The sequence below is a fragment of the Monodelphis domestica genome, chromosome 1 (genome assembly GCF_027887165.1).
Source record: "Monodelphis domestica isolate mMonDom1 chromosome 1, mMonDom1.pri, whole genome shotgun sequence".
In the NCBI taxonomy this organism is placed as follows: Eukaryota; Metazoa; Chordata; class Mammalia; order Didelphimorphia; family Didelphidae; genus Monodelphis; species Monodelphis domestica.
Genome location: NC_077227.1, coordinates 509,379,162 through 509,388,506, shown reverse-complemented (window position 1 = coordinate 509,388,506; position 9,345 = coordinate 509,379,162). Strand labels below are relative to the sequence as shown.

The 9,345-nt window shown below is 36.3% G+C and overlaps 1 long non-coding RNA gene across 1 annotated transcript; it reads left to right on the top strand.

Moving 5' to 3' along the window:
* Positions 1-7: 7 nt before the first annotated feature.
* On the top strand, positions 8-5,297 carry LOC103105645 (uncharacterized). The gene is made up of 2 exons (XR_458618.2): positions 8-520; positions 2,292-5,297. It is a non-coding gene; the product is annotated as an uncharacterized LOC103105645 (long non-coding RNA).
* Positions 5,298-9,345: the final 4,048 nt, after the last annotated feature.

The window sequence follows — 9,345 nt, the reverse complement described above, 5'->3', positions numbered from 1 at the left end:
AGAGAAATGTGAGGCCTTTCTGTTTTGGTCACTGCTCTCCCGTTTCCCCGGGCCTCAGTTTACTTTTCTACAAAATGAGACCCAGCCTTTTTATTTATTTATTTTTAATACGAAGAACTCTCTTTTCAACAAAAATTTCTCCCCTCTCCCTTCGGAGAGTATTAATATCCCTGCCAACAAACTTTCCTTGAATCCACCTTTTCAGGGAACAATTCCTCTAAAAAGCCTCCTACGTTGGTGTCTCAACTCCCTCTTTTTTTCCTTTAATAAGCCCCACACAGTTAGACTAATGACCTTATCATCCAGTCCATCAACCGACACCAACGAGCGTTTTTTAAAATTGCCCACTATATGCCAGGCACTAAGATGGGTGCTGATAATAGAAGAATGAGGAATGAAAAAATGATACCTACTCGAGAGCGGACATTCTAACAAGGAAGACAACAAGCACATATATGTGCATATATTTGCACAGATGTGCACAACATGCATATATGCACATACATATGTGCTTCTATATGTGAGTATATATAGTTATATGCAGTATAAATATAAAGTGAATAAAACTATAAACAAGTAGTTAAATACAAGGTAGAAAGATAGCACTACAAGTTTGGGGGAATCGGGGAAAGGTTTAATGCACAGGTTGTTCTAATAGCTGCAAGGAAGAATGGGACTGGAGTGAAGTTGAGGGAATAAATTCAAGGCATGGGTGGCAGCTACTTAGTGTAAAGACCTGAAGATGGGAGAGTTTCATGTGTGAGGAGCTTGAGTAGATCACACTGGGGATTAATATCCAGTTGAGCTGGAAAGATGAATTGGGATTAGTAGGGCTTTAAAAGCTAAACAAGAGAGTTCATAGTTTAACCTACAGGCAATAGGAAGCTTACCCAGGTGGACTGAGTGAGGTAGCAGTGAGGTCAAATCCTCTTGAAATCATTTTGGCAGTAGGGCAACTAGGTGGCTTGGTGGTTAGAGAACCAGGCCTGGAGTCTGAAGGACCTGGGTTCAGATTTAATCTCAGATACTTCCTAGCTGTGCAACTCTGGACAAGTCATTTAATCCCGGTTGCCTATCACTTCTATCTTAGAATTGATACTAAGACAGAAGGTATGGGTTTAAAGAAAACAAAACATAACAGTATATATATGATCTGACAGGAAGTAGGGAGAGACTTGAGGACAGACAATTAGGACCTTGTAACCTAGATAAAAGTGATGAGGACCTGAATAACAGATAGCATTTATATAGTGTTTTTAAGGGTTGCAAAACACTTTCCAAATTTTATCACAACCCTCTAAAATTACAGATGGGTAAATAGATGCTCAGGCTTACCCAGGATCATAAAGCTAAGTATCTGAGGAATAATTATTCACATCTCCCTAATTCAAAGTCCAGTCCTCTATTTATAGCACCACTTTAGCTGCCTCTTAGTAAGTTGGTAGTTATGTGAGTAGAGAATATAGGCTGGATAGAAGAGATGTAATAGCAAAAGGAATGGCACAATTTAGATATTAACTATATGTGGGGTAAGGAAGAGTGAAAAGATAAAATTGAGGATATGAACATGGCATATTTGAAGAGGGGAAGTTTTGAGGATTGATAATGAACTGAGTTTTGGACATACTGTGTTTAAGCTATATCGGGGACATACAGTTTGAAATGTCCAACAGGCAATTGGTGATGCAGACTGAAACTCAAGGAAGAGACAATGTGAAGACTCAAGTCTTCCTGATTCTAAGTACAGAACTCATTATACTGCATCCCATAGCTATTTCATGAATCATGTGTACAAAGATGATGGTAAAATCCATGGAAAGAAAAAAGTTCTATTCAGAGTCGGTGATGATCTCTTTTTAAAATAATTTTTTTAATGTGATACAGTACATATATAGACCTCATCAGCCTGCTAAGATGTCCTGGAATGAAGGACACAGAGAGAAGTTTCTGGGAACACTGTGATGACATCTGAGAGAAATGCCTTGGATTGACTGGAGGTTGTATGAACCTTCTGTAATTGGTTCTGGTTGGCCTGCCATGTGGTTAAGAGTGGCCTTTTTCTATTGACTGCATAGCCAGAATTGTTAGCATCTTAAAATGAACCTTGATCAGATACAGATGTCTTTTGGTTACAATTGAATCTGGAGAATGATGTGTTTCCTTCACTTGGCATCCAGTGAGACTATATACTAAGAAGGAAGGCCTTAAGGCCTCCTTCCCTCTCTCAGACCACATGGCCCTCCCAAAATGGGGCCTTATCAAACTTTTCATTCATTTTTTTTCCATTCTAGTTTCAGGAAATGAAATCTACAACCTCAAGAGCTTCAAACTCCAGGAGAGCAAGCCACAGGGAGTCTGTGAGTAAGAATCCAGGCTGACTTTTGCAGCCAGGTCAGCAGCAATGCCCGTACAAACAAGGAGCAACTTCCATGATTTCAGCCCAGCAAAAGTACTCATCTTGCAATGCTGCCTCCTTTGAATGGGAACTTGGTGAGATCAATGCTATGTAGGGACTGAGCTCAGTTTTGAGCCTAATTTCCATTTCTTTTCTTGCCCGTTCCCACTCCACTGAAATGTAGTGGAGATTATGACCCAAGATGTTTGGAGAAATGTTTTTACATTTGTTCTTATTACATCTTTGAAGAAAATATCCCCTTTGTAAAGTATCTTCATTTCCTCAATTCCTTCTTGGCTGTCTGGTTGCTGTTTATTCTGTATGAAACTCATAGTAAAGAGTTTGGTTTCCTTGAGATGGAGAGATTAAAGACCACAAGCAAAGAGCAGCCATTCAGACAAAAGCTTCAAGTTTATTTAAGGCAGTGAAAGAAACTAGAAATGAAGTGGATAATGAAGAACCTTTTACTGCAAGCAATCCCCCCATCTCTGGCTGCCATTGCCTCTTTGATGTTTTTTTCTTCCTAATGTTGAGCATCCAAAGATAAATGGGACAGATGCATCCTGAGGACTTTGCAAATTTGAAAGTTCTACAGGTCTGGGAGTTAGCTGTAGCATTGACCTCCCCACCCCCACCTCCATAGGGAAAGCTTCTGCACTGGGGAAGGCCACTACCCACAAGCCCAAGCTGAGGTGAATGTAAATATCTAGATCCATGATTAATGCAAATGCTAAAATAGTACCAGGTCTCATTTAATGAAAACCAAAATTCAATTACTATGACAAGTGTGAGCTAGTTTGCACTTTCCTATCATTGCGTATAGATGTTATGTGCTACTGTGTACCATATTACCAACAGTTGTGTTAATTTTTTAAAATACCTTGAGAAAAAGGACAAAAGGAAGAATGTTTCAGATGGAAACAACACCAGCCCAAAAAGGAAAAGGCTCGCTATTACATTAGAACAAAATTTTGATGTAATTGAACATGAACATGGTCATAGTAACTTTAAAATAGGGCAAGATATCTGGATGCCTGAATCTATGGTGGGGAACATTGTAAAACACAACAGGCAGCAAAAAAAAAAAAAGAAAAGAAAAGAAAAAGGAAAAAAGAAAAGAAAAAGGCAAAGCTGCATCAGCTTTTTGTGGTTTGCAAACAGCTACAAGGAACAGAACTTTTACATCAATAGAAATGGAGTATCTTTTAGCTGTAGAGATTGAAGACCACAAGCAAAAAGCATCCATTCAAATAAAAGCTTCAAGTTTATTTAAGGCAGCGAAAGGAACTGGAAATGAAATGTATAGTGAGAAACCTCTTGCTGCAAGCACTGGTTGGTTTGACTGCTTTAAAATGAGTTCAGTTGCATGCATTAAAATTACTGGAGAAGTGGCCAGTACAGATTAAGATGTGCAAGCTAAATATTTTGATCAATGGCGATATACCAATTAACAAATTTTTAATGTGGATAAAACACTTATTTTGTGAAAATTTGCCTTCTAGAACTTAGATTTCTAACAAAGAAAAACCTGGATTTGAAATACCAATGGATCACCCAATATTTTTATTGGGATATGTTGCAGAAGGAGAATTTAAATTATAACCAATGCTTAATTATGAGTCTCAAAATCTTCATGCTTTGAGAAACTACAGCCAGTGAATGCTTCCAGTTCTCTGGCTGTCAAATAAGAAAGCCTGAGTGACCAAAGCTGCTTTCAAAGACTAGTTTGCAGGTTATTTTAGCCCATCTGTTGAAAGATACTATAGGTTCAGGAATTTCATATTTAAAGCATTACTGATTTTAGATACTGTTCACAGTTGTCCAATTATACCTAGTTTGTTGTATGTGTGAGAAGGTGAGCATACAAATTTGCCAAAATGTGGATAAAGATCACTGCATCTTCCTATGTATAGGTGAAGATTTAAAGATAGAGGACAGTTTGATCTACACTGCTCAAATATTTTAAACAACAGTAAATCTTTTAATAATGTTTTCATCATATTGTCAATATAGGCTTATATTTAGGTATGATATTCGGTAATATTTTTATTTTTTCATGTTTTAAATGTTGCTTTCCATAACTATTACTTGGTAATAAGCTGGAATTATAAATGTTTTTCTTATCCTTTGCTTTTACATTAATTAACAAATAGATCAAAAAGTAATTTAGAAAATATTTTCATTGCATGTTTCCATGGGTCTGGAACCAATTAATATATTTTACATATAATTATATATGGTATAGATTTAGTTAATGAGACCATGGGATTCATTATTGACAATAACTGGGTTAAATTATTGAGAAGTTTGCAAGACTACTTTATGTTGTGATAAGACTTAAATGTTAAATCTCACATCCCATTGTAACCATAGTTATAAACTGTAACTGAATCCTATAAATTCTGTTAAGGCACACAGGTTCTTTATGTTTAACATTCCTCTTTGTGTGTAGAAATAAAATGCCTGTTCCATATTTGATTCATATTATACAGAGCACCCCTTTCATTTTTCCTCTTTTGTGGAAAGTCCAAGGCTTGTGAGCCATAAGTGAAAATGAGTACAAGAAGGAAGAGCCAAATTCCCTAATTAGAAAAAGACTTCCCTAGAAATGAAGCTAGTCCATAAATGGCAATGGCCAATATTGAAAAGAGGGCAAATTGCCTTAGCCTCTTGCCTCAGCCAACCAGTTATCTCAAGGTTATGCAAAGAAATACTTTTTTAAATAAGAGGATTATATATGTAAAATGAATGTGGTAGTTACATAATATATATCTGGCCCAAATGTGGTATATAAAGATACGGGATATAGGATATGATAGCCCACTGCATCTCCAAAAATGGCTGCAACTTTTTTTTTTACCAATTACATGTAATAATAAATTTCCACATAAGTTTTTTAAAATAATGTGATCCAAATTGTCTCCTTTCCTTCTCCCCACCCCCTAACCCCCTTCCTGGATCTGGCAAGCAATCCAGTCTGGGTTGTACATGTATTATCATGCAAAACATTTCCATATTGTTCATTTTGATGAGTGAATAATCTTATAAACCAAAACTCCAAAACATGTAACCAAATAAACATACAGCTTCTTTTGCAGAGAATGGAAACAGCATTTTGACAAACCCACTAGCAGGGAAAGCAAGTCTTCATCTCTCCAAAGGGAGTATCAGGCTAGAATTTTATAGTGTCCCAAAAGTCTAGGTACAGTTTTAAGCCATTTTAAGCTACTAAAACTTAAAACTTAACAAAGATTTTTGGAACAACCTGTATCTACCACACATCAACTATCTGTAGACTAGGACTGCATTAAACCCAGAATAAAATGCACTTTGCTTAATCACTTTGAAAAGGAGGATAACACCTTACTATCATCATCTTAGCTCCTCACCAAATGTTAGTTACACTCAAGACCAGCAAATCTCTTTCTCAAAATAAGCAGTAAATAGTAATCAGAGAAGACATAAAATTAGGAAAAAACTCTCCCTACCAAAATTTTTTTTCACATAAATGAAATCTTCATTTAGGAAGAGAGAAAAAGCTCAGTTAAAGAGAATTATTGCACCAGGATGTCTGCTCTTAGCAGTCTGTTATGGAGGCAGTGGAAGTCAAGAGATGTGTCTGGGTGGAAGGAATGGAAAGGGGAGGTGCTTCCCCAGGGGCTTATAACACATCATCTGTCTATAAACTGAAAGTCTGAGCCATATCTATCTCAAACTCTTTCTTTGTTACCTGCCTTATAGTCCTGATAGCATATTTAACATTAACAAAATCATCCCTTTTTAAATGTAGCATCACAGGGCTATCCCCTAGAATAGATTTGGGTGGAAATGGAGTTAAACATATATAAAATCAGAACTATCATGCTATTTTCTAAAAGTATTTCATTAACATGTTACTTTGGAAACTGCCTTACTTCTTTCCCTCAGAACTTTCTGGCATTTCAGAATTCAGATTTTCTCCTTTCCTACCCTCCCTTCCCACCCAAGTAGTAAGTAGCCTGATATAGGTTATACTCATATTTTCATGCAATACATATTTCCATATTGTTGTAAGAGAAGGGACATATCACACATACAATAAAAATCTCATGAAGGAAATAAAGTAGAAGATGGCATGTTTTGATCTGCACTCAGACTCCCAACAGCTCTTCCTTTGGCTATGGATATCATTTTCATTATGAGTCCCTTGTGGCTATCTCGGAAACTTACTTTGCTAGTAATGCTTCACAGTTGATCATCATATAATATTTCTATTGCTGTATATGTTGTGCTTGTTCTGCTCACTTTGCATCGGTTCATATGTCTTTCCAGATTTTTCTAATCTCACCCTGTTCATCGTTCCTTTATGGCACAATAGTATTCCATTACAACCATCTACCACAACTTGTTTAGCCGTTCCCCAAGTAAAGGGCAACTCCTCAGTTTCCAATTCTTTGATATTACAGAACTGCTAAAAATATTTTGGTATAGTTAGGTCCTTTTCCCTTATCTTCAATCTCTCTTTGGGGTACAGACCAAGTAGTGATATTGCTAGGTCAAAGGGTATGCAAGATTTTGTGGTCTCCTGTGTCTGTTAAAAATTAAATTCTTGGGGGCAGCTGGGTAGCTCAGTGGATTGAGAGCCAGGCCTAGAGATGGGAGGTCCTAGGTTCAAAGCTGGCCTCAGATATTTCCCAGCTGTGTGACCCTGGGCAAGTCACTTAACCCCCATTGCCTAGCCCTTACCACTCTTCTGCCTTGGAACCAATACACAGTATTGATTCCAAGACGGAAGGTAAGGGTTAAAAAAAAAGAAGTTAGGGAAGAGATTTGAGAGGAAAGGGAAGCTAGTGTTAGTGCTTAAAAAAAAAAAACCAGCAGTGAATTAAATTCTCAGCTACCCAGTTGCCCCCTTTTTCCCTAACTTTTTAAAACTCACTTCTTGTTATAAATAAGCAGAGTTTAGCAAGACAAATTCACACATTGATCATATCTGAAAATCTCTATCTTATTCTATAACTAATTTATCATCTCTCTGTTAGGGAGTGGTTAACATCCCTTATTATCAGTCCTATGGAGACTTGGTTGGTCACTGCATTGATCAGAACTCATAATTAAATTGTTTTTCTTCATAATACTATAGTCATTGTATAAATTGTTTATCTTGTTTTGCACCAATTCATATATGTCTTTCCCGGTTTCTCTGTATCCATTCATTTAGTAATTTCTTAGGGTAAAATAATATTCTACTATATTTCCATACCATGGCTTGCTCAACCACTCTCCAAATGATATATATACTCACTAGTTCCAGTTCTTTCTCATTCTTAAATATGTGAGTCCTTCCCTAACTTTCTGTAATCTTTTTGGTATACAAGTCTAGATGTGATAATTGCTAAATGAAAATGCTGTACATCAAAGGTATCAAACAGGTGGCCAGCAAGCTGCATGTGATCTATAACACTCTGTGTTTTAATATGTCCCAAACCAGATTAAAATGTATTTAGGAAATATTTAACAAAATTAATAAAAATATAATAAAACATAATATATTTTAAAACTAAGTCAGTATGTAGTTCCTCATATGAAGTTTAGTGGCTTCTCATTTCTATTTGAGTTTGACACCATTAGTTTTCACAGATTAATGACTTTAAGGGTATCATTCCAAATGATTGGCTTTCCAGAATTTTTGGACCACTTCATAGCTTTACCAAGAGTGCATCAACATGTCTGTCCTTTCACAATCCCTCCAACAATTGTCATCTTCCTTGCCCCCTCCCCCCACTATCTTTGCCACTGACTGGGATAAGGTAGGTCCTTGGAGTTGTTTTAATTTGAATGTCTTATTAGTGATTAGAAGCCATTTTTCATAATGATAATTTGCCTTCCTTCTTTTGAGAACAGACTATTCATATCCTTTGTCTATGGAGAATTACTTCTATGTTTTAAAACTTCACTCATGTGAATGAGGCAAAGGAGGAGAGAGACACCCAGAGAAGACCATGAGTTTGGTTTTGAAATACATTAAAAAAAAACACCATAAAATAAAGGGAAGGGGTTAAAAAAAAAGTGGAGATTAAAAGGGAGGATACAGTTGGGGAAATAATAGTCACTAATAAAATAAATGTCTTTTTCAAGTGTTAAGCATAAAGGGGACATTTAAAAGAGGAAAAGGGTAACATCCAAAGATCAGTGTCTGGGCAGGGTAAAGAAAGAAATAAGACGTGACCAATTAAATTACAGATTACAAATGCTGATCAGATTCCTTCTCTCCCAATCCTTTTTGCAAAGAAAAGAGCAGAAAAAGTATAAGAGGGGGAAATACATAACATACAATCTTTGTTGTAATGAGAATGAGATAAACTCAGTTACACATTGGGGGATAACAGATTGCATTAAAAAGGAGAATCCAGTAATAGGTTGTTTAAAAAAAACACACTTGAAATAGAACGATTCATAGAGAATTAAGATGAGGGTCTGCAGGGGACAGCTGGATATCTCAGTGGATTGAGAGTCAGGCTTAGAGATGGGAGGTCCTAGGTTCAAATCTGGCCTCAGATACTTCTCAGCTGTGTGACCTTGGGCAAGTCACTTCACCCCCATTGCCTAGCCTTTACCACTCTTCTGCCTTGGAGTCAATACATAGTCCAAGACAGAAGGTAAGGGTTTAAAAAAAAAAAAAGATGAGGATCTGGAGCAAAATTTATTATGTTTCAAGGGAACTAAAAAAAAAGGAAGGGTAACATTCATGATTTCAGACATGGAAATAGCAAAAATAGATTTGGATAAAGGAGATATACAGAAAAGTTATATTTTGTTTAAAAGCACCATAGATAATTTATATCAGTATTTAATATTAATATATATGTACCAAACCCAGCATCTAAATAAGGGAAAAGTTAATCAAATTATAACAGCAAAACCAAACTAGTTGGAGATTTTGATGTTCTCCTTTCATAGATAAATCTAAC